At 39.9% G+C, this 26,062-nt stretch overlaps 1 long non-coding RNA gene across 1 annotated transcript in view; it reads right to left on the bottom strand.

Moving 5' to 3' along the window:
* Nucleotides 1-282: 282 nt before the first annotated feature.
* The window catches only part of LOC125620181, a 100,555-nt gene continuing 74,775 nt past the window's right edge, over nucleotides 283-26,062 (bottom strand). The window contains exon 3 of the long non-coding RNA XR_007351781.1: nucleotides 283-745. This is a non-coding gene — a long non-coding RNA (uncharacterized LOC125620181). The remainder of the gene's footprint in view (nucleotides 746-26,062) is intronic.

Raw genomic sequence — 26,062 nt, 5'->3', positions numbered from 1 at the left:
TAAGGTCACTCTGCTTTTGGTAAAAACTGATGTAGCTGCTTTGATAATTAAAACCTATGGAGTCATGGAGAGATGATATATTTAAGCCTCTAAAAATTAATGTGGAAGCTTTAAAATCACAAAAGGAAAAAGGATAAGGGTCCCCTGTTACTGCTCATCAAATTAAATATTAGTAATACAGTATTTATGCTGCTTTTTAATGAAGAATTTCAAACTTTTTTTGAAAAATTGAAATTCAAGTTGTGAACCCCCCTCTCGTCTGGCTCCATTACATGAGATATCATTTTAATAAATTCACAAACAAATTCAATGATGCTGTCAGTCAGGAGCCAAGACTTAAGGTGCATCTACCTGGACCTTAATGTGGGGTTTTTAATCCATAGTCGGACCTGCTCCTTGCAAGTGACGAGAAGCTTCCTCTCTCCTCTGCTGTAATTAGAGTAGCTGGCCTCTGGCCCAAGGGTGAGAACACCATCTCAAAAGCAGTACCTAGAAATGAAATCAAACAAATGCTTGGGCAAGTTAATTAAACTCCTCAGGTCTGAAGTCCTTCCTTTCTAGAAAAGGACAGATGATAATAAATACTGGTAATAATGTCACTGATGATAGTAATGAAAGGCACACTGTTAAGTATCAAGACATGTGATTTTTCTCCTTGTTCACTCCTCAGCATCTGCCTTCTTTCCTCCCATCACGTGGATCACTCAGTCTCAGGACTGTAGTTTGCCATCCCATGTAATTCTGCCTGCAGGGAGAGAATACACGGTGGTGTCAGCAATTGCATTCTGACTGGTTCACAGGGCAGTAATGGCTCTCAATAAATAGACCAGCCTTCTGATTTAGACTTTGGTCTCTTATGGGTTTGGTCTGGATGCTTCAGTTGACTTTGCGAGTTACACTCTGAGACACTGACAAACTAGACACAGATCCCACAACTGGAGATCCAGTGAAGTAAGGCCACCTGTGAAGTCTCAGAGGGAACAGCCAGCCTCTCTTCCTCTAGGAATATGCCAGCTGCAACACCGGCTCATTTTAAATGTCACCTGCATTTTATGGACTATGTGTGCTTAAGCTAGTCATTTAATCTTGCTGCCTGTAACTCCCCTGCAAAGTCCACCTGCCTCGCTGGGTCATGGTGAAGATGAGCAGGGAGAAGTCATGCATGTGAAAACATTCTACAGACCATAATACAGCACATACATATAAAGAACTTTTTTTTCAAATGTACGCTAAAATCCAGGAAGTCTTATCATAGTTTTGTTTCCCCATTTTGTTCCATTTATGTGAGAACAAACCCAAATTGAAAGAAACTGAAAATTCAGAAAGCTATATTTGGAACAGTATTTGAGAAACACCATTTTGAAGTTTAAAAAAAATATATAAAAATATATTATACAATGTATAAAATGTATGATATACAAATATATAATATACACAATTATAAAAATATGATTTAACTTTATGAAAATAAAATGCTAAAATATGTTTTATATTATACATATTAAGTATTTTATTAATATGTTTCTGTTAATTATGTCTGAGTCACTAATATCCAGATGGTGGAATTTTTGAGGCAACATCACACAATTTATGTTAGGTAGCATATGTGTGTATGTGTAGTTTCTGATGTGATCTAAACATAGCTTTCACCTTGAACTTTATTGGTCTTCTATTTATTTATCCTGCCCCAATCATTAGGAATTATTTTCTGAGGTATAAATGGCAACTACAGGAGCCCCAAGTGACCCATCTTTGCTTTGCTGTAAACTAGATTATATAGTAGAATAGCTAAAGGTACTGAATACCAATGCTTTGAGTTTGGAATTTTATCACTCTCCCTGGCCACTGAACCTACCAGTTATAAATTACATTTTATTACCTTCTAGAAAAACAAATTAAGTGATGGGCAATTCAAATTCCACATGCAAAACCACTGTTTGAGAAGTAAAACTCAGCTGGACAAATTCCCATTTTTTTCCCCAGGGGAAAAAGAAGAATGTGTTTGTTTTAGAGTAGCTAAAATACCTGACGCGCCAGTTGGTCCTGTTACTTCAGCCAGCTGGTTCAGCCTTGTGATGATCTCACTGGGCACAAACAGAGGTGTCAGCCAACTCTCTCACACCTCCTCTCTTTCCCCTCAAGAACAGAGGTCAATGAATGACTGTCCATGTGGCCTACAGACTCAGCTCTTGTTTGGGTGACTTTCTGCATCTCTCTGTTCATGCTGTGTCAATCGGATGTGACGCATATGGTACCCCTTCAGTCTTTAATTGCTTCTTTCTTTCATGAGCTCTTTTTCCTCCCAAGCATCAGGTTACCCTTCAATTTCTGTGTTTTGCCTTGTGTTTGTGTGTCTTTTGCTCTAACTTAGTTTCTGCGTCTTAATTTTCCCATTTTTTTTTAAAAAGACTTTTTCAAACACTTTCTTTCTCTGTTTCCCCATTTTATTTTACTTGATTCAGGAGGGTCCAAAAACTATGTTTCCTACACTCTGTAGCCCTCAAGTCATGATTCGGGCCTAAGTAACACTGGAGATGTTTATCAGTGGTACCCAGACACTGCCTTCAAATGGATTTGAACCACACCGTGAAGAGAGTTCTCTTTGCAATTCTCTCTCTCAGCCCTGCCCTTTATTTCAAGTAAAAATTTCCATTTGGTCCTTGTAGGCCTATTCCTACCTAATCTCCCTTTTGTAAAAAGAGCAGGCCTCAGGCTGAGAGCCTTTAGTGTAATAGTATCTAGCTAGAGTTTTATAATGTTATTTTGGTTTTTATTACCTAAGTACTTGTTTATATTGTTACCTCTTATTTATGGTAAGTGATATTGTTTTCTTTTTACAATCATGATATAAAATTTCTTCTTTAAAAATACATGTTTGAGATGCACACCAATTTAAAGAAAAACATTAAGCACAGGATAGAACAAAAAATGTTAAAGGTATTATCACCAGAGTGATGGGAAGTAAACTGCCTAGAGTCATTCTATCAGCTTTTGCCATTTTCTTGTTTCATAGCATTGTATGTTATTTTTAGAGCCTATTTGTTAATAGCTTCTAGACCTAAAGATAAATCATTCCACCTCCAATTTCTCCAATAGAAGTTATTCATACATTATTTCATGGTCTTTTGTGGGGGGAGTAATGGGGTGCTGTACCACTGAGCTACATCCCCAACCCTTTTCATTTTTTTATTTTGAGACAGGGTCTCACTGACTTTCCCAGGCTTACCTTGAACTGGGATCCTCCTGCCTCAGTCTCCTGAGCTGCGGGATTTACAGCTATGCACCCACCACTGTTCCTGGCTCAGGATCTTTTTATTTATTTATTTTTTTGGTAGAGGGTTTGGGGGATTGAACCCAGGGGCATTTAACCTCTGAGCCACATCCTCAGCCCTTTTTATTTTGTATGTTGAGACAGAGTCTTGCCAAGTTTTTTAGTGCCTCACTAAGTTGCTAAGCCTGACCTTAAACTTGTGATCCTGTTGGCTCAGCCTCCTGAGTCACTGGGAGTACTGCGCTGAGCTCATGATCTCTTTTTATTCCCTTAGTCAAAATGTTTTGACAGTTCTCTCCTCAAATAGATACCAATAATCACTGATCTTCTAGAAGACAATCTGTGGAAAGTATTGTGTACAGTGCACTAGTTTAATTCATCTATGTGGAGCACTCAATGCTACATCTATTTTTTTTAAGCTTCATCTTCCCCTTATCATGTTGAGAAAGCATATAAGTCAAGACATATCACCACTTTGATATTTATTAGTCAGGTGTTTATTAATCCCAAGCAATGCTATCTTTGTGAACTTCTCCCTTCAGGGAGAAGAGTCATACAGCTCTGCTATGTACTAACTTTCCCTGAAGATGACTCAATCCCATTCTCAGAAGAAAGGGGAACATTTCTTTTGTGTGAATTACACTCCCCTCAACCTCTTTCATCCAGCAGTGGATTTCCTTAAGATTTCTAAGTGGATTCCTGGGAATCCAGTTGGTATATCCTCAAGAGTCAATATCTTTGGTCCTTTCCTGTTCCTGTCTTCTGAGGGTTCAGTCCGGAGGGGTGGGTCGGGAGAAAATCCAGATCTCTGTGATAACCAACCTGCTGCCCACAGTCTGCAGAAAGTACTTTGAATAAACAGGAGCAAGTTCTTATCCATGTGGCTTCTCCTTGGTCCCCCTTCCCACTTCAAGGACATGGCTGCTGCCATCCATATCCACCTTTTCCCTTACTTCTGAAAACTCAAGCCTCATACTCACACTTCCAAAGTAGGGAGGGGTAAATCATGTATGCTAGAATCCCTGAAAGCATCCAATTTTCAAGAAGAAGAGTGGGTCAGAATTAGATCATGGGGAGAGCTGGAGATGTAATAAATGCTTGGGATCCACTCTCCTGCTCTGTGCAAACACCAAATCCCTCCTTGCTTCTTTTCAACTCTACTCAAATCATCAAATCTCCGCATGCCTAGAGATTGCTGTTGTGATTGGACCAATTTCTATCTTGGTCCATATTGTCATATTGTTGTAGGGACAAACGAGGCAAGGCACCGAAGATAGAAGGAAACAGTTTTATTTGGCTGCAGCCAGGTTCAGAGGGCACAGCCTTTGCTGTAATCAATCAATCCCTTGAACCCCGAGTTCAGGGAGTTTCAGAGTTTTATACCCAGCATGTAAGGGGAGGAGCTCAGAAGTTCACAGTCTGCAGAAGTTCACATAAAAGCAGCTTTTTCTTTCACTGTTCTGGACATGTTAACTCTTCAAGGACAACACCTGAGAAGGGGAGAGCTTCTTCTCCCCTTTCTTTCCTCCCCCTGCCAGCTGTTACCATGGAGCCCATTTGTAACTTATCTTAAAAATGTAGACATCTCTGTGAAGCCCAGCTCAAGGCCAGAGGCCTTGTTTGCACATTTCTACAAAGTACTATACTGGATACGCTTATGAAAAACTAGTAAGGGGGTGTCCAGCACCTGGAGTGCTGGTATCTTCTCGGCCTGTGGCCAAGTACACAGGGTGACACGAAAATAGGAAGTTTATCTACAATGGACTCTTTTTCTGACAGTCCTAAAATCAGCCATGGTGAAGAGGGCTTTTCTGTGGAGAAAGGGGGTGCCACTTCAATATTGTTAGTGGAATCCTAGAACAGAGGCATGACTCTGGCGTTCCAATAAACCAGGCTGGCCACTCACCTGCCCCCCCCCAAAAAAAAAAACAGAGAAGGTCATGGTGAAAAGCCAGAAAAGAACTTTCATCAATATGGCCATGTTGGTTGGGAAGGCAAGGTGAGATCCAGCATCTCTGCTCTGTCTTTGAGATGCCAATGGGAGTTTTAGGTTTACAAAGAGGAAGAACTGGGGCAGGGGGCTAGATGTATGCACGATTAAGCAGTCTTAGTCAAACTGTGGTCTGATTGATCATTATCTCAGTTCTGGTTCTGCAAGGTGGCTCCGGAGAAGTACTTATTATTTGAGGGGGCGTGTTCTACTTGTTGCTCAGGATGGTTATCTATTAGATCTGTGATCCTAGAAGTGGGAGATTCAGTTTCCAAGGGATGATTGTTCCTGCCTGGGAGGTGGGGGTGGGGGGACAGTCTTCTTGTGGGGTGATGTGTTCCACTTTCCTGGAAGATACAGGACAATGACTGAAGGCTTCTAGGCACTACCTTAGGGTTCTGAAACAGGATGCTGCACATCTTGCCTCAATCTTGAAGGGAATGAGATAGGTTAGACAGACTGAGGGCTAATAAACCTTGCACTACTAGTTTTTAGATGAATATTCCTTAAGTGATTAACATGGCTACATGCATTCACAAAAGACTCCAGAAATAAAGAAGATGTATAGAATGATGACAGAGATGCCAAGCTTTATCCTGCTTTCAGTTACCCACAGGGCATGTGCAGGCAGGCCTAAGTGAAGAGACACTGTTTTTAGCAAAAGCAGTCTCTCTAAGTTCCTGTTGAAACATCTCTTTGTGCTGGGCTCAATGGTGCAGGCCTGTAATCACAGTTGCTCAGGAGGCTGAGGCAGGAGGATTGCAAGTTCAATGTCAACCTCAGCAATTAAAAAAAAAAAAAATCTCTTTGTGATGCTTGATTACCTTGGGAATCCGAAAGAGGGATTTTTCTTCTTGATCACAATCTTTTTGGATATAATCTTGTTCCAATTTTGGGATATAAAAAAGGGGTGGTTTTGTTCAGCAGTTTTCTGGGTACGCTTTCCTACATTTTTTTTCTTGGTCAAGTGACTCCTGTGGCTGGCAATAGGCCACCTATAGGCCTTCACAGAAGACCTGGACTAAGGTCAGACCTTTACCTTCCTAGTAGGTTAGTGACTGTGCCAATTGGTCCTGGTGACTCCTTCTGATTTGGCTAGGCTTTCCTTGTGCCTGTCCTTGGTCTTAGCAGCTGGAGGGAGTTGGAGCCTGTTCTTGGGCTGGAAGCTGGAGCAATCGTGAAGGGTTCTGCTCCAGAGCTCGTTCACAGAGAGCCTGGTGTATGCTTTTCTATCCACTATCTTCCATCCTAGTGTCTCCAGCTTTTAAAAGTCAGCTTTTCCGTTTCTTAGTTCACTCACAGCCTCGCAGTTTTACCTGTGTTGTTCTATAATTGGTGACGCTCCCCAATGATTGCTCAAGGGTTCTCAAACATTTAAACACGCTTATTGAAGTACCATATACCTTAGGATACATATGACCTCAGATATCAAGACTCTAAAGTTTTCCAACAACCCCCCTTCAATTTCCTAAATGAGATAATGCTTGTAAAGTGGTCTGGGCCACGCTGGACCCTTACTAAGCAATTGATAAGTGTGAGCTATTGTCAGGATTGTTTCTGGGGGCTGTTGTTGTCTCACTTCTGATATCTGTCATTTTTGTGGTGTCCCACTGGTATTAAACACACCCAGGTCTTGCCCCTGGCCCTCAGGGTCTCTACCACTGTTTGTGCCAGAACAGGATCTCCTGTGCATTTGACATGTGATCTGCCTCGTTTTAAATTAACTGGACAATCCATTACCAAGGTCATGCCTGATTCTTGATCTAGGAGGAGATTCAGACTATATAGCAATTCATTATTTTATTGAAGGTAAGGAGGACAGGTTGAGAGACTACCACACCTTTAACACATAAGTCTTTGAAGGACATTCCAGATACAAATTACAACACCAGATTTTTTTTCTTTCTTTCTTGTTTTTTTTTTTTTTTTTTTTGTGGTAAAAAGGACTGAGCTCAGAAGCACTTAACCACTGAGCAAAATCTCCAGTCCTTTTATTTCTTTATTTTGAGAAAGGGTCTTGTTAAGTTGCTTAAAGCCTTGCTGAGTTGCTGAGGCTGGCTTTGAACGTGCAATTCTCCTGCCTCAGCCTCCTGAGCTGCTGACACCAGGATCTTTAAGGCAGCCTGTTGGATGTTTTTTTGTTTTTATTTTTAATCACATGCTTCTCACTATTCATTGCAGTCACAAACAAACTGAGAATCCACATTCATTTCCTCACATTTGGCCTCCTACAATATCACTACTGCCATTTCCAAATACCAGTTGACCATAACTCTTAGAGGAAATAATTAGTTCTATTATAGGTATGACAATATTAGGATTAACAAAAATCCTGGAAGGAACACTAAAATATAACTATCCAGACTTCACTATAAGGCCTAATCGGCATCTGTACCCAAATTACAAGGACTTTGAGCACACTTTGCCTTTACTCCATCCCCTGGCTAATTTGCCCTAAGTCCAATCATTCCCAGATTGCACTTTTTAGGAATTTCCATGAGGGACTGGGGTTGTAGCTCAGTGGTGGGGCGCTTTCCTATCAAGTGTGAGGCACTGGGTTTAATCTGCAGCACCATATAGAAATAAATAAAGGTATTGTGTTCAACTACAACTAATTTTTTTTTTGATGGAAGGTTTTGGAAAAAAAAAGTTTGCATGAATCCCTAGGAGTGTTTGCATGCACCTTCTTTGGCTTGCTAATGAGGCTGGCACTTAGAAACTGCCTTCCTCGATGAGGTGTGTTTGGAAATGTCTCCCTTGCCTTTTTATTCAAGGTTGCAGATATGATGGATGTACCTCCCCTCATTGTTTTCTCCTTAGTCTCATGGCTCATTCTTGCATTATGAAACTCAGTAATCTTTTTGGAAGTGGGGAGTCATCTTCCCAGAGCCATGATCAGTTAAGGATATCCCACAACAAAGCTGGCTAGAGCCCAAAGAGTTGCAGGTGTTTTTTGTTTGTTTGTTTGATTGTGTGTGTGTGTGTGTGTGTGTGTGTGTGTGTGTAGTGCCTCTCATATGCTGGGTGAGTGCTCTATCACTGAACTATATCCCAGTCCTGCTCAAGCTTTTTAATTATATGCCCTTCTCCCCACCCCTTGGTTCTTTTACACACACACACACACACACCCCACAAACACTGAGGTTCTATCACAAAGCAAAGGTAACTAGGCTGGGGAGGGTCAGACCAATCTTCCTAATGTAAAGCTCCAGCATCTTTTGAAATCTCATTAGAAAACACAGTAACTCAAATGACTATGGAGAATAAAAGCACAGTTATAAAAATAAATTCTATTGCTCATCCCCAATAAGTTTATGTTTGTCATGCTTAAGAAATAATAGAAGACTGAGGATATAGCTTAGCGGTAGAGTACTTGCCAGTATGTATGAGGCCCTGGATTTGATTCCCAGAACTACAAAAAAAAAAAAAAAAAAAAGAAAGAAAGAAAGAAAAAACCCAACAGCCAAAACTCCCCAAAACAATAGCTTAATAAATGATATGTACTTTACAAGTAAAAATGTAATTAGAATACACTATAATTCTCCTATAGATCTCTAAACCATCCCTAATGTTTTCTATGTTGATACATTCCATAACTTTGCTAAAGAAAGTCACATAAACTCATTCACAGGTTCCTTTTGACCACATGTCTTTTAAAAATAGCCAAGTAGTACCTTGCACAGAAAAATCGAGTTCCACCAAGATTCAAACAGATTTCACTTATCTTTGCATTCTTACATTTCTTCTCTCTTTATGATTAAAACCCTGTGTTTTAGTCAGCTTTTTTTTGCTGCTATGACTAAAGGACCCAACCATCACAATTATAGAGGAAGAAAAGTTTGTTTGAGGCCTCACAGTTTCTGAGGGCTTAGTTCATAGAAGGCGGGCTCCATTCCTTGGGGCTAGAGGCCAGGCTGAATATCATGGAAGAGTGTGTGGAAGAGGGAAGAAGCTCACATCATGGTGATCAAGAAGCAGAGAGAGTTTCTACTCTCCAGATACAAAATATATACCCCAAACCATGCCCCAATTCCCGCCTCCTCCAGCCACACCCTACCCCTTCAGTTACAGTTAATTCCTATCAGGGGGTTAATTCACTGATTAGGTTAAGACTTTCACCACCCAGTAATTTCTCCTGTGAACCTTTTTGCATTGTTTCATACTCGAGCTTTTTGGGGACACCTCACATCCAAACCATAACACTGTGCTTCAAGAAAGAGTGACAGGCAGCTCTGGTCGCCCAGATTCATCAAGTCAGCCTTTGCAATCAAACTAGCCAAATGCTTTACTTTTACATTCATGTGTTCAATTTTGAAAGCCTGCGATAATGCATTGCATATTAAGTCTCCTAGTACTAACTTGTGAATTAGTTGTAATTTGACACTGGCAGGAAACATATGGTCTAGGATACAGAACATTGATTCCCAGTCCTGTTTCTGATTTAGTATCTACCATCACACAAGTTTGTCAAGCAAGGTCTAAGAGTAGAAAATACAACCAAACCACACAGTCCTCTATTACTAATGGTGATTTGGCTCCAAACCCCAATGCAGTCATTTGGTGAGGTCTAACTAGTGTCTAGAATCAAAGAAAACATTTCTCTAACTTTAATTGATTGAATGCCTTTGTGTTTTCCACTGGTTTAATGGGCTGAAGCTTGATATACAAACTCTAATTTTCATATAAACAATTTATTAATCTTTTTTCTGTATATCGCTGGATTTCATGTTATATTTTAAAAAGTCTTACCCATTCTAAGATCTTAAAGATACCCATGCATGTGTTTGTCTAGGATGTCTGTGATTTCATGTTTTACATGTAAATATTTGATCGATCTTGAAGTTATTTTGATATAGGAAATGAAATAGGGATCCAGGTTTTTTTTTAATTGTATTTTTAATGGATACATAGTAACCATATTAATGGGGTACAGTATGACATTTCAATACATGGATATAATGTGCAATGATTAGTTCAGGGTAATTGACATCTATCATCACATAATATGTCATTTTTTAGGGTTGGGAACACTCAAAATTCTGTTAGTTGCGGAGCAGGCTAAACGAATGTTAGCTGCAGGTAGCCTGGACACTCGACCCCCGTCCATCTGGTTCCTTATCGCTTGTTTGCCTCAAGTCTGAACACTCAACCCCACTCAAGGCTGAACACTCAACCCCACTCAAGGCTGAACACTCAACCCTACTCAAGGCTGAACACTCGACCTTCACCCATCTGGTGCAATGGAAACCCACGTCTGGCCCCTGCCTGGTCTGCCTGAGGGCAGAAGATGACACCCTTAGCAACTACTGTGTGATCCAATCACTGTACGCCAACAAGGCAGCTTGCAGACCCAGAGACCCCATTAGATTTTGGCTATAAAAACTCTCTCCTGCTGGGCTCTCTCTCTCTCTCTCTCTCTTTTTTCTCTTCCTTTCCTGTTAATCAGACACCACCCCAAAAAGATCTCTTGGTGGCTCCAAGTGTTGTGGTCACTTTCCTTTTACTCTACTAGTTATTTTGAAATAGTCAATTAATTGTTGTCAACTATAGTTGTCACACTATGTTATAGAACAGTAGAAGCTATTCCTGAGCTGGGGACATAGCTTAGTGGTAGAGCACTTGTCTATCATATGCAAGTCTCTGGGTTCTTTCCCCAGAATTGCAAACAAATAAAAATATAAAGAAGTTATTTCTCTTGTCCAGCTGTATCCCTGTACCTGTTAACCACCCTCTGTCCATCCTTCCTTCCTTCCTTCCTTCCAGTTTTATTGTCTTTTTTTGAAACCTCAAAACAGCAATTAGTACTTCCCCTTACCATTTACTGAATTAATCTACCATCATAGGAGTCCTTTAAATAATAACTTCTCCATGTACATTTTAAATATGATTCCATTTATGTAAGTTCTATATGCGGTCTATAAAATTTTCATTGAAAAATAATGCCAGAAATAGCCATAGTGACTGTGGATAGTTAAACTTTGTCCCCCCCCCCACCAAAACCCCATGAAAATGAAGAGAGCAGTATCTATCTTGCATTGTTCTTGTGAAGATTAAAAAAAAAAACTCATATATGCAGCTACCTCAGTTAATGTGTTTCCCTTTCTTTCCAATTTTCTGTAGTATAGCAACATCATCCCTCAGAATTAAAGACCTAACTTGTGAATAAGGTTTGGTGAGTATATTTACTTCCTAAGCACCTAGCAAAGGGGGTCCTGGCTTTTTCAACAGTGACACATAATTGTTTTCCTTTACTAGCGCCTAAAGAGGTATCCTACTTAACCCTCTTGAGGTGCCAAACTTTCTTTTCAGTTTGCAAACATTGTAGCAAAGCATGATGCTAGGAAAAAAGTGCCATCATACAGACCTGAACTTGAATTCCAGTTCTGACACTTACCAAATATGTAGCCACTCTTGAGGGATAATTTATTGAAGTCAAATAATAGCGTTTATGTTACAGGGTTCCTGATGGGATTAAATAAGAATCCTTATGGAATGCAGAGGACAAGGACTTTGCCTATCCCAGTATTCCAAGTGTTTGAACAGTGCTAGGTATGCGTTGCCACTTACCAAATCAGAGTTGAAAGAAGGAAAGAAGGGAACTAGAGAAAGAGGGAGGGGGAAAGAATAAAAGCACCCAGCAAGGTGTCTCAATAAGTGGGCTCTAGCTATAGGCAAAGGTCAGAGGTAAAAAGATGTGGTTCTGCCCTCAGGGGTCAAAATCTAGATCTAAAAACCAAGAGGCACAGCACTTACGCACAAGGCATAATAAAACCTTCAGTATGATACGACACAGACAAAAAAGACAGGTGGCAAATAATGAATCCCAACTGGAACTTCCATAGAAGAGGGCTATGTTTAAGTTGGTCTTAAAAAATAGATTGATACAGCAGGAAGAGACAGCTTTCCAGACCAGACAAACAAGTTCAAAACTGGGGAAGTGTTTGTCATGTTCCAAGACCAGAGCTTACTCTGAGTGAAAGCTGAGCAAGTCAGGTAAAAGAAAGAGCCTCCGGAAGCTCTATCACAGTGGCTTGAATGTTCTGCTGTGCTGTTCAAGATAACATGCAGCTTGAAGGTTTTTGAGTTGCAGAGCCATGGGAAAGGCTGTATTATTATGTTGTATTTACTTATTTGCTATTTTTATTTATTATTCAGGAATCAGCTGTCACTGATGTAGTCAGGACTGAGGAGCTACAGAGAGAGACAAGGGAAAGAAGAGGGGCAAGAGCACAGGAATCAGAGGCAGACAAAAGGAAGTTTGGGCAGTTAGGTTGATCCTGATGGAGGTCAAGAATTCGTGAGGACAAGCAGGATTGGTTGAGTTTGGGAAGTGTTGAGCTTAAGATGTCTTTTGGACCCTCATTTGGAAACAGGCCCTTGACACCCAAGATGTCAGAGCAGGAGAAACAGAGATGTGTCAGCAGTGCTCTATCATTAATGAGACAGACGATCAAGGTTGCTTTTCTAAGATGTTTGCAGTCAGCATAATATATGATAATGGAAGTGTCTCAGATCAATGGGGAGAGATGAATTATTCAATAAATAGTGTTGGGGAAATTGGCTGGCAATTTAGTAAAAAAAAATGTGGCACCCCATCTCATGCAGCACAGGGAATAAATGCCAGATGAATTTAAATGTAGCGTTGAAAATATAACAAAGTTAAAAAACAATTTAGGTAGGAAATATATATGTGCACATATACATAACACATGTGTGTTAGTATGTGCATTGGCATAGATACATATCAAATTTATTGCCCCGTCTATGTATATTTACAAAATTCCGTGTGTTTACACTGATACTCCCAATATCAATTCAACATCACACTCTTTGTTCTAGTTTTCTCCTTTTTTTTTCTTTGTTGTTGTTGTTGTTTGGGATCAAGCCCAGGGCCTCATATGTGCTAGCCTCTAACACTGAGGTACATCTCCGGCCCTTTTACTTTGCTTCTTTATAACTCTCTTCTACGATAGAGAGAAACTTGGCTCCCATTATTTTTAATGAATGTATTCAATCAGCTCCCCTGTATGCAGCCAATCTTCCATCACCACTGCTGCCTCTTTCCCTCAACAGGGCCTTCATCCTGTTTGGGTCAGGCCACCCATCTGGATGTCTGTTTGTCTTGCTCTGTCCTATATGGTGGATTTAGGACTGAGTTGTTCAGAAGAGGGAAGGGAAGGAAGGCAAATGGAAGATTCTTCCATTCTGTATTTATTGAACATGCACCAATGGATTCTACCTTTTCAGAATAGGTGCTTAAAGGTAGTTTATAGCACTACAATGAGACATAGCATACCTCAAGTTATATCTAGGTATCTATCTCTAAGTCTTCATTTTTTTAATATTTATTTTTTAGTTGTAGTTGGACACAATACCTTTATTTTTATTTACTTATTTTTTATGTGGTGCTGAGGATCGAACCCAGGGCCTCACGCATGCTAGGAGAGCACTCTACCACTGAACCACAATCCCAGCCCTAAGTCTTCATTTTTGAATGGAACATTATCTTGAAGTGGTGAACCTAATTGTCAATGTGTTGCTCTCATTGATCTAAAACAAAACAATTACCACAAAATAATAGTTGAATGGAATCTACCATTATATGCATACTCAAATCCATTCAATTGTCATTTTCCCAAACACTTCCTGTGTTTAACTCATTCTGGGGAAAACGAGAAAGTATTTCTCTCAGCATAACTGCTATTCAGGAGTTTAAAGTCTCACTGGGGAAATAAAACACAGAGATTTAAAGTAGATTAATAACACAAATAAAAAATAAGCAGTTCAATAGAATACCCAAACGAGCTGGCGCCAGACCCTTGATTCTCTTGGAGCCAAGTGGATGAACACATTCTGCAAGCTTGGCTTTATCTGGGGCTTGATGCTGACAGAGTGATCCTAGCCTGGTAGGGAAAGTTGAAGATAACCTTAGTAAAAGAGAGAAAGTCCCTAGGGCCAAAGGTTCTTACCAAGGGTGTTTTATTAGAACCACTTCTTCCTTTCAACTAAATAAAAATTCCTATTGTTCCATGTTACACAGAGCAGAAAACTACCCACAAATCTTAATGGATCATTGTCCTATTCCCAAACTGAGCCAGATCTCTGATCCTGAGCCTTCTTCTACTCAGACTCATTTAAATGAGAGCATGGGAAAATGAGCATGAGGACTTTTATTTTGTCACATAAGTAACACAGATTCTTTTTGGAAATTACATGCAGGCAAAAGAGCAAACATCACTCATAATTTTACCACTTATAGAACATACTTCCAGAAATTCTTTTCTATGCATTTATATGACCTCAGATAGATTTTACAGTTCATTGCTGTGCATTGGATTTCTCATTTGCAAAGTGAAAATGATTATGATATTATCTACTTCACTGGATGATTGTGGGCAAAACATGAGTGAGTGTATACAAAGTGGTTCAAGTAGTGCCTGGTGCTTCTATAAAAGCAATACAGCCTGTATCTAGCATTATCTATCTAGATTCAGTTGTGTATTTTTATAAGATGGGATGGAAGTATTTTGTTGTTGTTGTTGTTGCCTGCTTTTTTTTTTTTAAATTTAATGATATAGCTTGAACTTCTTCCTTGTGAGACAGTTTTAAAAGTGCAAAGTGACCAATAGATCCTTTGATTTTTCAAAAGTGAAAAGTAGCAGCGGGGAATGTCCTTCAAGGGTACCATTTCAAGGTGATGAGCTGGCTGCGGGCGGAGGCCTGGACCTGATGCTTCCTGGAACTAGAAGCTTGGGACTCTTTTATGATGAAATGTCAGCATCTGAGTCACAGTACAACCTTAGAGCTCCTGAAATGCCATTGTTTTCAAACTTTGTTATTTAAGCTGTAAAATGGAGTTTTCCCCAATGTTGAAGTCTCCCCAACAAGCAAAGTGATTTTGAAACTGATAAATTTATAAGCTCAGATAAATAATATTTACTTACTATAAAACTTATCAGTCATCCTGTTTTATTAAAAAAAGTGGAATCCAGAAATAGGAATGATAATCACAGTCTGATGTCAACAGCAACTTCCGTGAAGAGAATAAAACATTTCTGCAAGTCCTACAGTCTCACTCCCATAGCATGAATTATTAGAACTATTGTTCTAACACTTTTATTTTACAGATGAGAGAATTAAGGCCCAGGGATACTCTATTTTTTAATATTAAAAGAATGAAAATAAAAATAGTATAACAGTATGAAAATATCTTACTGGAGAAAGTATCTGAATGGTTAATATGTATTTTCTGTAAAACCCAGTTCTTTTTATTTAAATGATCACCAGATAGTTCCCCAATTAATAAAAATGGAAATGGTCAATTTACTTAGCTGCTGTTCTTTATTGTTTTGCATTATCCTCATAGCCTGTTAAGTCCTGAGTTGTGCTGACTATTTAATTTGATTTTATTCCATTAGTGAATGTAAAGATTTACTGATTATCTCTAATAATTAAATTATGCATTTCAATATATGAATCAGCCTCCCATTTTCTACATATCAGCTCTTCTTATCTATTAAATGCCCATCCCATCATCTGAAATTTTGGTTGTTCTCTCATCCTGAGGCTTGCCTATAAAACTCAGGAAACCACTATTGACAAACAATCTCCTGCGCTAATTCAATAAGGCCAAGCTTCAGTAACAGAAACTTAATAGGTGATCACAGAATTCAAGCTGCTACTTTTTCCTTCTGCCCTGGGCAGTGGATAGACAACTTCCTGATGTAGTTACTGTTATTCTACCTGTCTCTGTGATGACTGACACATCCCTGACCTCTGTGTTGGGCATAGTTCCCCAGAATTTTATGAATATTCTGTCTTTTAAAAAAATCCAAAAAGACACAACAACAACAGTTCTTGCAAATATTCAGAAGCTGTGCTTTTAATTACATTGTGAAATATCCACACAGGCAAATAAACCTACATAAGATACTTACAATATAGGAAAGTCATATGTTAAAATTTGTGTCATAAATCACATTTGCTTATTGTAGACAACTTAGGTAATATTTTAAAAGTATCAAAATATCTACTAACATGGCTGAAAATCACCCATAAACAAGGTAGCCCTGTTTTTCTCTTTCATCATATAATTATATTATCTATGTCCTTTGTTTTTTTATTTAGCAATATACCATGATTATTTTCTCACACATTAAATATATTAAACTTTCATGATTTTTTTTTCATTGCTGAGGATAGAACCCAAGGGACCACACATGCTAGGCAAGTGCTCTATCACTGAAGTACATGACCAGACTTTTTTTTTTTTTTTCATGTATTTTGAGACAGGGTCTCACTGCATTGCCCAGGCTGGTCTTGAACTTGTGATCCTCCTGGATTTATAGGTGTGAGCCACCATGGCTGCATAACAATCATGATTTTAAGGGCATCTTATTTCTCCCCCTTTTTTGAACATTGGTTTTCCTTGCAAGTATTTTATTATGATGAAAAGACAGTAATGAATAACTTTAGGCATAAATATTTGTCTTCACATTTGAATTTCTCCTTTGCATTAATATCATATATCCTGACACCAGATTTTGTGGCTAGATTGATAACTTCTTTGTAATGTTCCTATTATGTGCTTATTAGTATATAAATCATTGAAATAGTTAAGTTCCTAGAAAAATCATTATAAGCTTATGTTAATAGCACTGGTGAATTCTGGTTCCTACTCTTGGTTGATTTACTGAATTCTCGTTGCTATAAATCTTTCAGCTTCTAGAAGCTTATTTTGGACGGGTCTGTGTTTGTATGATACAAAAAAAAAAAAAAAAAAAAAACAGACTGAGGCCTGGATGATGACTGGGATTAATGGGAAAAGGTGAAGTCAGCCAAGGAGAGATAAAGAAGAGCCTAAGAGGTGGGAAGGGGAAAGAAGATATCTCAGAACTGTAGAAATTAGAAAAAATCAAATGAATTATTCGACAATGGTGACAAGGGCAATAGAGAGACCAAGATGAGACAAACTAAAAAGATATCGTTAGATTTGACAGAAAGTGATCAAGTGATCATTATTTACTCATTTACTTTTTATTTATTTATTTATTTTTTGTACCAGGAATTGAATGCAGGGGCACTTAACCACCGAGCCACACCCCCAGCCCTTTTAATTGTTTTATATTTATTTGTTCATTTATATTTTTATTTTCTTGAGACAGGGTCTCACTAAGTTGCTTAGGGCCTTGCTGAGTTGCTGAGGCTAACTTTGAACTTGATCCTCCTGCCTTAGCTTCCTGAGCTGATGGGATTACAGGTGTATACTACCACACCTGGCACTCATTTATTTATTCATTTTTAATATTTATTGTTTAGTTGTAGTTGGACCCAATACCTTTATTTTATTTATTTTTAGGTGGTGCTGAGGATTGAACCCAGGGCCTCGCACATGCTAGGTGAGTGCTCTACCACTGAGCCATGACTCCAGTCCTCATTTACTTTTGAGCTGTTTAAGAGCAGAAGAAATGGGGATGGAAGACTGGGAGGGAAGCAGGTATCCATGAAATTGAATTAATGTCATCTAAGGCCGGGATATCTTCTCTTTCCTCACGTTCTTGCTGGTTGCAGCAGCACACCTGTGTCATTCTGCTCACTCACTGGTTCCACAAGGGTTTATTAAGTGTTATCATGTAGGAGGCACTGTACTCAGGTCAGGAGGCACATCCGCAAGTGAGGCAGACACGGCTCCTGTTCTGATTAAGCTCATCTTCTAGTGGAGCAAGACAGTCAATTAACAAGGAAGCAAATCAATGAGAAAGAAAGCAATCAATGAGGTAGTGATAAATACAAGTGAAACGGAAATAAGGAAGAATGATGAGAAGTTGTTCTGGGTTGGGGCAAAAGCTAGTTTACACGTGGCAGGTAAGGAAGGTCCTTCTGAAAGATGACCTTTGACATGAATTTTGAGAAGGCGCCAGCCGTGGGAATGCCCAGGCGATGAGCAATCTGGCAGAACAGCAATTGAAAAGCCACAAGAAGGAAGGGACAACCCTTCTGCAAAAGGAAAGAATGCCACGTGCCTGAAGTAAAAGCAGGGCACATTGCTGGGGGGGGGGGCGCTAAAGGGCAAAAGGGAAGGAGGCTAGCAGAGTAGCTGTAGGCATGGCCAGACCTCCCAGGGCCTTGCAAGGATTGGGGACTTGATCCAAAAGAAATCCACTCTAAGGTGCACACCTGTAATCTCAGCAGCTCGGGAGGCTGAGGTAGGAGAATCATGAGTTCAAAGCCAGCCTCAGTAACTTAGCAAGGCCCTAAGCAACTCAGTGAGACCCTGTCTCTAAATAAAATATTAAAAAAGGGATGGGATGTGGCTCAGTGATTAAGTACCCCTGAGTTCAATCCCTGGTACCAAAAAAAAAAAAAAAAATGAAAGAAAGAAAGAAAAGAAAAGAAATTCACTCTGATGGAGAATGATCTCAAAGTCAAATGATTCTTGTTCCATGTAACCTAAGTGTCTCATTTAAAGTGACCTAAGGACCTCTAGTACTTCCAAAAATAAGTTTAGCAGAAATAAGGAACATCTTTGGTTGGGTCGACTTAACTTTCCCCCACTTCTGGTGACTCTAAACCAGAGTGACAGTCAAACAAAATTGTGCTTTCCCTGATATCAGGAGTGAGTACCTCAGTTTCATCAGTCAGGGTATCCCACTCTGCAGTCACAGTGATTGGCCTAAACATGGGTATGACTTAAGTCAGAACTATTGCAGTTGTGCCCTGGGTCAGAGTTGGGTGTTGGAAAGAAGTTGTCTCTTTCTTCTGAGCTGGGATGATGCAAACTTGACCATGTCTGGGGACTTTGCCTTCCTTGCCCAGTCAAGACTCTGCAGAGAAAGCCCCATATGCGATTGGAAAGAATAAGGCAAAAACCCAGAAGAAAATGTGAAAAATGGAGGAGAAAAAAAAATCTGCTGACAACTGATGGCACTTTTGTCTCTCAAGGATCCCTGAGGTCAATTCCTTTTGGACTTCCTGACTACAGTGCCTGGGCAAATAAATCCTCTTTTTGCAATCCAAAGAATCCTGGTTACTATAGCACGTGAAAGAGGGAAGTGGAAAGCTAATTAGCATCCACACACCAGAGTCTCTGAGCAGCAGCGCATCTTTCATCACTAGAACTAGAGGTATGTGAATGCATGGGATGTGGGTGACTTGAAACTTTGGTTTACCCCCCAAAACATCTACTATTTGTAAATGCTTCAAGGACCATCCACACTCCCTCCTAGGCCTTTCTCTCAGTGGACTGCAGCTTAAATGACTCTCTAGGGGGAAAATGACCCTAATTTGTAACATTTTCCAATTTCTGTCCTATGAATACTCCCCCATGGTGGATTGAACTACCAAGGGTATAAAAACAGGCAGCAAAACTCCTGAATGTGAGAGTGGGTAAAGTCAGGCTTTGAAACACCCCTGCTTCCATCTTTCCCTTCATCTGACCTCTCTGTCACCCGTCCCCGTGCCTCCCAATCACCGTCCCTCTCTGCCATTAAATCACCCACAATTTCACTTGGGGTTTTCTACCTATCTTTCGCTGAATCCCACCGGCATTCTGATCCGGATGTTAGAACACAGCAAGAGCAGGGATTGGGAGGTTTGGGAACTGAGGCAGGAGGATTGCAAGTTCAAAGCCAGCCTCAGCAATGGGGAGATGCTAAGCAACTTAGTGAGACCCTGTCTCTAAATAAAATACAAAATAGGGCTGGGATGTGGCTCAGTGGGTCGAGTGCCCCTGAGTTCAATCCCCAGTACCCACCTCCCTCCCCGGCACCGCAAAAACAAAAACAAAAACAAAAACAAAACAAAACAAAAAACCAAAAAACAAAAACCAGCAAGATTATTGCAAAGAACATAGGCTTTGGAGTCAGATTTAGATTCTGGCTCTTGTGATCTGAATTACTTAATTACATCGAGCCTCAGTTTCCTAATCTATGCAATGATTAAAAGAAACCATGCCCCTCCCATAAGAGATGTCTTGAAGATTATAGGAGACAATCGATAGAGTACGTGCCGAGTTCAGGCTTTTGTCTTTCCTACCTCATCTGTGCACCCAGGATGTTATGGTTCAGATATGAGGTGTCCCCCAAAAGCTCACATGTGAGACAATGCAACAAAGTTCAGAGGAGAAATGGTGGGGTTATGAGCATCTTAACCCAATCAGTGAATTAATCCCTTGATAGGGATTAACTGAGTAGTAACTGAAGTGGTGGGGTGTGGCTGGAGGTGGGAATTGGGCTGTGGCTTTGGGGTATATATTTTGTATCTGGAGATTGGAGTCTCTCCCTCTCTGCTTTCTGATCGTCATGGGAGCTGTTTCCCTCTGCCACACTCCTCTGCCATGATGTCCAGCCTCACCTCGAGCCTGAAGAATGGAGACTACTGTCTATGGATTGAGACCTCTAAAACCATGAGCCCCTAAATAAACTTTTCCTCCCCTAAAACTGTTCTGGACCGATCTTTTAATCACAGCAGCACAAATACTGACTAAAACCCAGGGCATCCCACCCTGTTAATTCTTGCTGCATCACATTGCAGTGGTCTCTCCTGTCATTGAAAGAACTCCCTGAGTTCAGGGCCTTTGTCTTATTTATCTGTATTCCCCAGATCCCCTGGGTTCAGTGTCTGGAGCATGTTAGATGCCCAATAAATGTGAAATGAATCCTGTCTCTGTTATCCATTTCCTATGTGATCATGAGAATGGCCAGGACAGAAAGAACTAACCTTGCAGAAGCAAATGGGAGGAAGAGGTTTGTAGGCACAAACCTGAGAGACTTTGCTGATATGGATGCCCTCGGCCACTCCAGCCAGCCACTGAACAAGGGTGGGAAGGAGAGCACAGAAAGCTGATTTGCATATGGATCATTGGGTTCTCCAAGTGGCCCAGCTCATTAGTTGACTTGGTACACAGAGCTGAACTGAGCCCAGGGGAGAGATAATTCACTAGACAACATTCACTCTTTTTTTCCTCCCTTGTTTATCTTAGTTGCTGGTGCTCATGTCATATCTTTAACTTTCTTTCACTGAATGCCTTTTTGGTTTAAATCTTTAAGTTATTTTTTTCCCCCTGCTGTCCTGGAGATATATGAACCAGAGCCAATAAAATAAGAGCTCTCTTTTTCCTTCACAGCTCTGAAAGCTTTACATAAGTGTTTCTTCACTTCTATTTTATGACCAGGACCAGATGCAGAAGTGCTAAAATATTTTGATAAGAGCTGTCCTGGCAGTAGTTTTTGCTTTTACAGCTATCCAGAGGGAGGGAATTAGCAAGGAAGTCAGCCCACAAAGAGGAGAGAGAGAAGCTATCAAATCTCTCTACTGACCGAGATTCTCCATTAGTTTTAAGAATCAGCTGGATGAAGACAGAAAGAAAATGTTTAGGCCATGACATTATCTAAATGAAAAAACAGTAAATAAACTTGAAGGTCATAATAATCCCTTATATTTATTGGAAGGAGTGAATTTGAAGTTAGTAAAGTGCTTTTTATGCACAAGTCAATATCCTGAGACCTCTCGAATTAAACACACACCCCCGCACCCCATAATACCTGTAAAGTGGAACTATTAGTATCCTCACAGAGCAGTTGAAACTAGGATATCTAGATGTTAGGTCTATTTGCCCGCTTAGCTGGTCAGTGGCCATGCTGGTATTTCACCACTACTCTCCATGGCCTCTCATTTGTTTTACAGGAAAGAAATTAGAGATGGGAGGCAGGGGTCAGGTGAATTGCATAGGGTCACATAGAACAGGAAGCAGAAAGGCATTGGTGCTTTCTTTCCACATCTTGCAGTAGGGACACTGTCTCACTCTGAGCCAAGCATTTGCCATCTATTCTTTTCTACCTTATACTTTTCTCTTCATCCTGCCTATACTTTTATTTCACTCCATTCAGCCTCATTCTGCCTTCTTTGCATCCTTTGGGGGATGCAAAGGGGGCTTTGGGGGTTCTGATTTTCATGGCTTCTTCAGTGTTTTACAGTCATATCTGTGTTTCAGCTGATGGGCCAGAATCCTTACCACTTACCTGCCAGGCACAAGCACATTGCAGATGTTCATTCACAACAATCTTATGAAGCAGATGCCATGATTTACTCTCATTTTACAGATGAGGAAACTAAGTCACCTTACTTGCCCAAGGACACCCAGCTTGGAAAAGAGAGCCAGCATTCAAGGCTGAGCAGTCTGGCTTGATAGCCCCATTCAAAATGACTTTGCTACAGCTGACTCTCATTGGCCTTGACTGTCCCTGTGCCAGTCCTAACGGATATCTCTGTGTCCTGGTTTGCCTGGACACAGATTCTTTGGATGTCATTGTTTTCCATTCCTTTCAATCCACCTGACACATACATTCAGTGTGATCTAGAACCCTGGGATGTGACTTTGAGGAAAAGAATTCCCAAGGGATGTATCCAAGATAAAACTGAAATTCAGGCTTTCTAAGTTTTAGTCTGGGATTTTAATTTTTCATTAATTTGTTTATTCATTAACCTGATGTTGCCTGCTACCTGTCTGATAAATACAGCAAAAAAAAAAAAAAAAAAAAAAAAAAAAAAACTAAACAATTAAGCCACTTAAAGTGTTGGTTCATAGAGGAAATAAACTAATTAGCTAGTTGAACAGACTGGAGTATGTTTGCAAAATATGTCATTTTCCAAAGGGACAGAGGGATTTAGCCTGACAGAAGGGAGGATAACTAGCATGGGAATAGTAATGAAATAAAATTCTGAATCCAATTTCCTTTGGTGAGATGTATTAGATTTTAATCATCTAAACCAAATGGCTAAAACCCATTTAAAGCCAGATCAGTTAAAATTTGCCTTGTATTTATTTACATAGCAGTGTTTTCCTTTATGTTCACATGACTAAAAGTTCATTGCATATGAAACTGAAGGATACTCTTCTTGGTCTCCCCCAAAATGCCTGGCACAATGCCTAACACATACCAGGTGCTCAATAAATGTTTATTGAATTGAATTAAAGAGAAGACATTCACTACTTATCAATTCTACACTCACCCCAAGAGAGAAAAAACAATGAATGGGATGCTATGCTCTATTAAGTGCAAAAATGAAAACAAATGCCATCTCAAGGTTGGTAATTTAAAAATATAGGGACTCTGAAATGAAGCTTACAATGCGTTTTTCTCTATCAAGGTTTACTATAATGCCACTACAGAATAGCCAAACGCCTTTCTGTATTAATTCCAACTTTTCTAAGATCAAAGAACAAACAAACAAACAAAAAAAAAACCTCTGGAAAAGACAAACAGTCACTCATTATATTTGATCTCAATTCAAAGTCTTTTATTTTTAACCTACTTAGATTTCAGGTAGAAGAATTTGGGTATTAGAAACAGCCTTGTTAACTTTTCTGGGTATGTTCAAGTTTTTTTCATTTTGTTGCATTTTGTTTGATTTTGGCCCATCAGTGGGTAATACATAATATCCCTTCCTCACTGCCGACAGAACCAATTGTATAAGTCATATGGGGCTCAGTAGATGTAAATTGCAAATGTAATCTTTACTACTTATGGAAAAAGGTGTTTAGTGAAGGTGGCTTGGATCTATCAGCAAGTGTAGTTGCTGGTATTATGCCCCAGGTTAAATTTCCCCACCACTCTGCCATGCCAGCCTGACTTTGAGCTGAATAGACTTGTCCCTCTGTTTATAGGGATGTGCCCCTTAAAACTATATGGCATGGAAGAGTAGAGATTAGATTACATGCTCTCTACAGGCATGCAGATCCCAAGGGAAGAGTGAAGTGGGCTGGCAGGAGCTAGTGCAGTTTGGCCTTCCAGATGGTAAATCATGCATCTTTTCCTGGAGGAAGTAATGGAGGGAATGGAAAGAGAAGCTTGGAAAGCTAGCCTCATGGAGGCCCTGCCACACAAAGAGATGAGGGGGACTAATTGTTCCCTCTAACATATGACACATGTTGCAACAGATGTACTCTATTGCTGATAACTTGTGTGGAATTCTATCTTTTAGCAATGATTTATTGAATTTCTGCTATGTGCCAGACACTATACTAAAAGCTTTACAAATGTGTTGGCTCATTGGATCCTCAAAATAACCCTAGGAGAGAAAACAGTTTGATGTTTCCTCAATAAGTTAAACATAGAATTAGCATATGACCCAGCAATTCCATTCTTGGATACGTACCCAAAAGAACTGGAAACAGGTGTCTAAACAAAAAAGTGTACACAATATTCATAGAAACACCATTCATAATAGCCAAAAAAATGGGAGTAACCAAATGAACATCAACAGATGAGCAGTTAAACAAAATGTGGTATATTACAACAGAATATCACCCATCCATAAAAAGACATTGAAGAATTTATTCATGTTACAACATGAATGAACCTTGAAAAATGTTATGCCAAAGAAGCCAGATGCGAAAGGACACATAATGCATGACTCTATTTATTTATTTAGGTACTGGGGATTGTATCCAGGGGCACTTTATCACTTTGCTACATCCCCAATCCTGTTTATCTTTTATTTTTTATTTTTAGACACTAAATTGCTGAAGGCCTTGCTGACTTTCCCAGGCTGGCCATGAATTTGCAGTCTTCCTGCCTCAGCCTCATGAGTTGCTGGGATTAGAGGTGTGTGCCGCTGGGCACAGCGTGTATCTCTATTGATACGAAATGTACAGAATAGGCAAATCCAGATTAGTGGTTACCAAGGTGTGGGGGTTGGGGGTGAGAAGTGATTGCTTAACATATAGGATGTTTGGGGGTCACGAAACATCCTTGAACTAGATAGTAGTGATGGTTGCACAACAGTTCGTGCTTCATGTCATGCACTTTACACCTTAAAGTGGTTAAAATAATGAATTTTGTTTTGGGCACTTTACCATATTAAAAATGACCCTAACAGGTACAGATCATTATCCCAACTTTGTAAATAAAAAGACTGAGGCTCTAAGAGATGCCAGGAACATTACTATCAGGCAGAGGATGGGTCTAAGTTTTGTGTGGCCTGAAATTTTTACAAATTGGGGGCCCTTTAAACAAATAACAGAAAATAATGATTACAAAACTTCTAGGCCACTTCTAAAGGTTTTACAAAGTGACTTTGTACAAAAAGACTCTGAAGCTTAATACTTATTAACACCAAGGTAAATTCATCTTCCTTTTACTAGGTAGAATTGGAAAGTGACAAAAAAAATATTAAACCTATAATTCCATTTTCAGTAACAGCAAAAATGTACAATTCTTAGAAATAAATCTAACAAAAGAATTGTAAGGTGCCTACACAGAAAACTGTAACAGATAGCCAAGAGAAAACTTAATAGACCTAAGTAAATGGATAGACATGCCATACTTAAGCACTGGAAGACTCAATATTGAGAAGATGTCAGTTCTCCCCATATGTATCTATAGATTCAAAGTAATTCCAGTTATAATCCTTCTAATTTTTAAGAAAATCTCAAACTGGTCTTCGGTGGGAAGATGGCGGCGAGGGGAGTGCATTACCCCCGTGTGCTGCTTCACTGTGTGGGAGTATGGCAAGTCAGGACGGCTAAAGGATATCTTGTTAGGAATTTCCAGCAATAGTGGGGTGCTCCGGAACCTGGAGGAAGGATTTCCATCGCACGAGGATCGGCTACGGGGACTCAAACGCGAGAGGTTTGTCGCACGGAGGGTAACTGCTTATTCAGCAAATCGCCCCGCGGCTAGAGTCTGCAGTGTGCGCTGGGATAGAGACGCAGGGTTACAGCGCTGCAGTTTCTGCCAGCCGCGCAAGCACCGTACTCAGGGCTGAATTCTGGGTTCCAGACGGGGTAAGGAAGCGGTCCT

Source organism: Marmota marmota, unplaced genomic scaffold (genome assembly GCF_001458135.2).
Source record: "Marmota marmota marmota unplaced genomic scaffold, marMar, whole genome shotgun sequence".
NCBI lineage: Eukaryota > Metazoa > Chordata > Mammalia > Rodentia > Sciuridae > Marmota > Marmota marmota.
The sequence above is the reverse complement of the archived record's forward strand: the minus strand, read 5'-3'. Positions and strand labels throughout refer to the sequence as shown.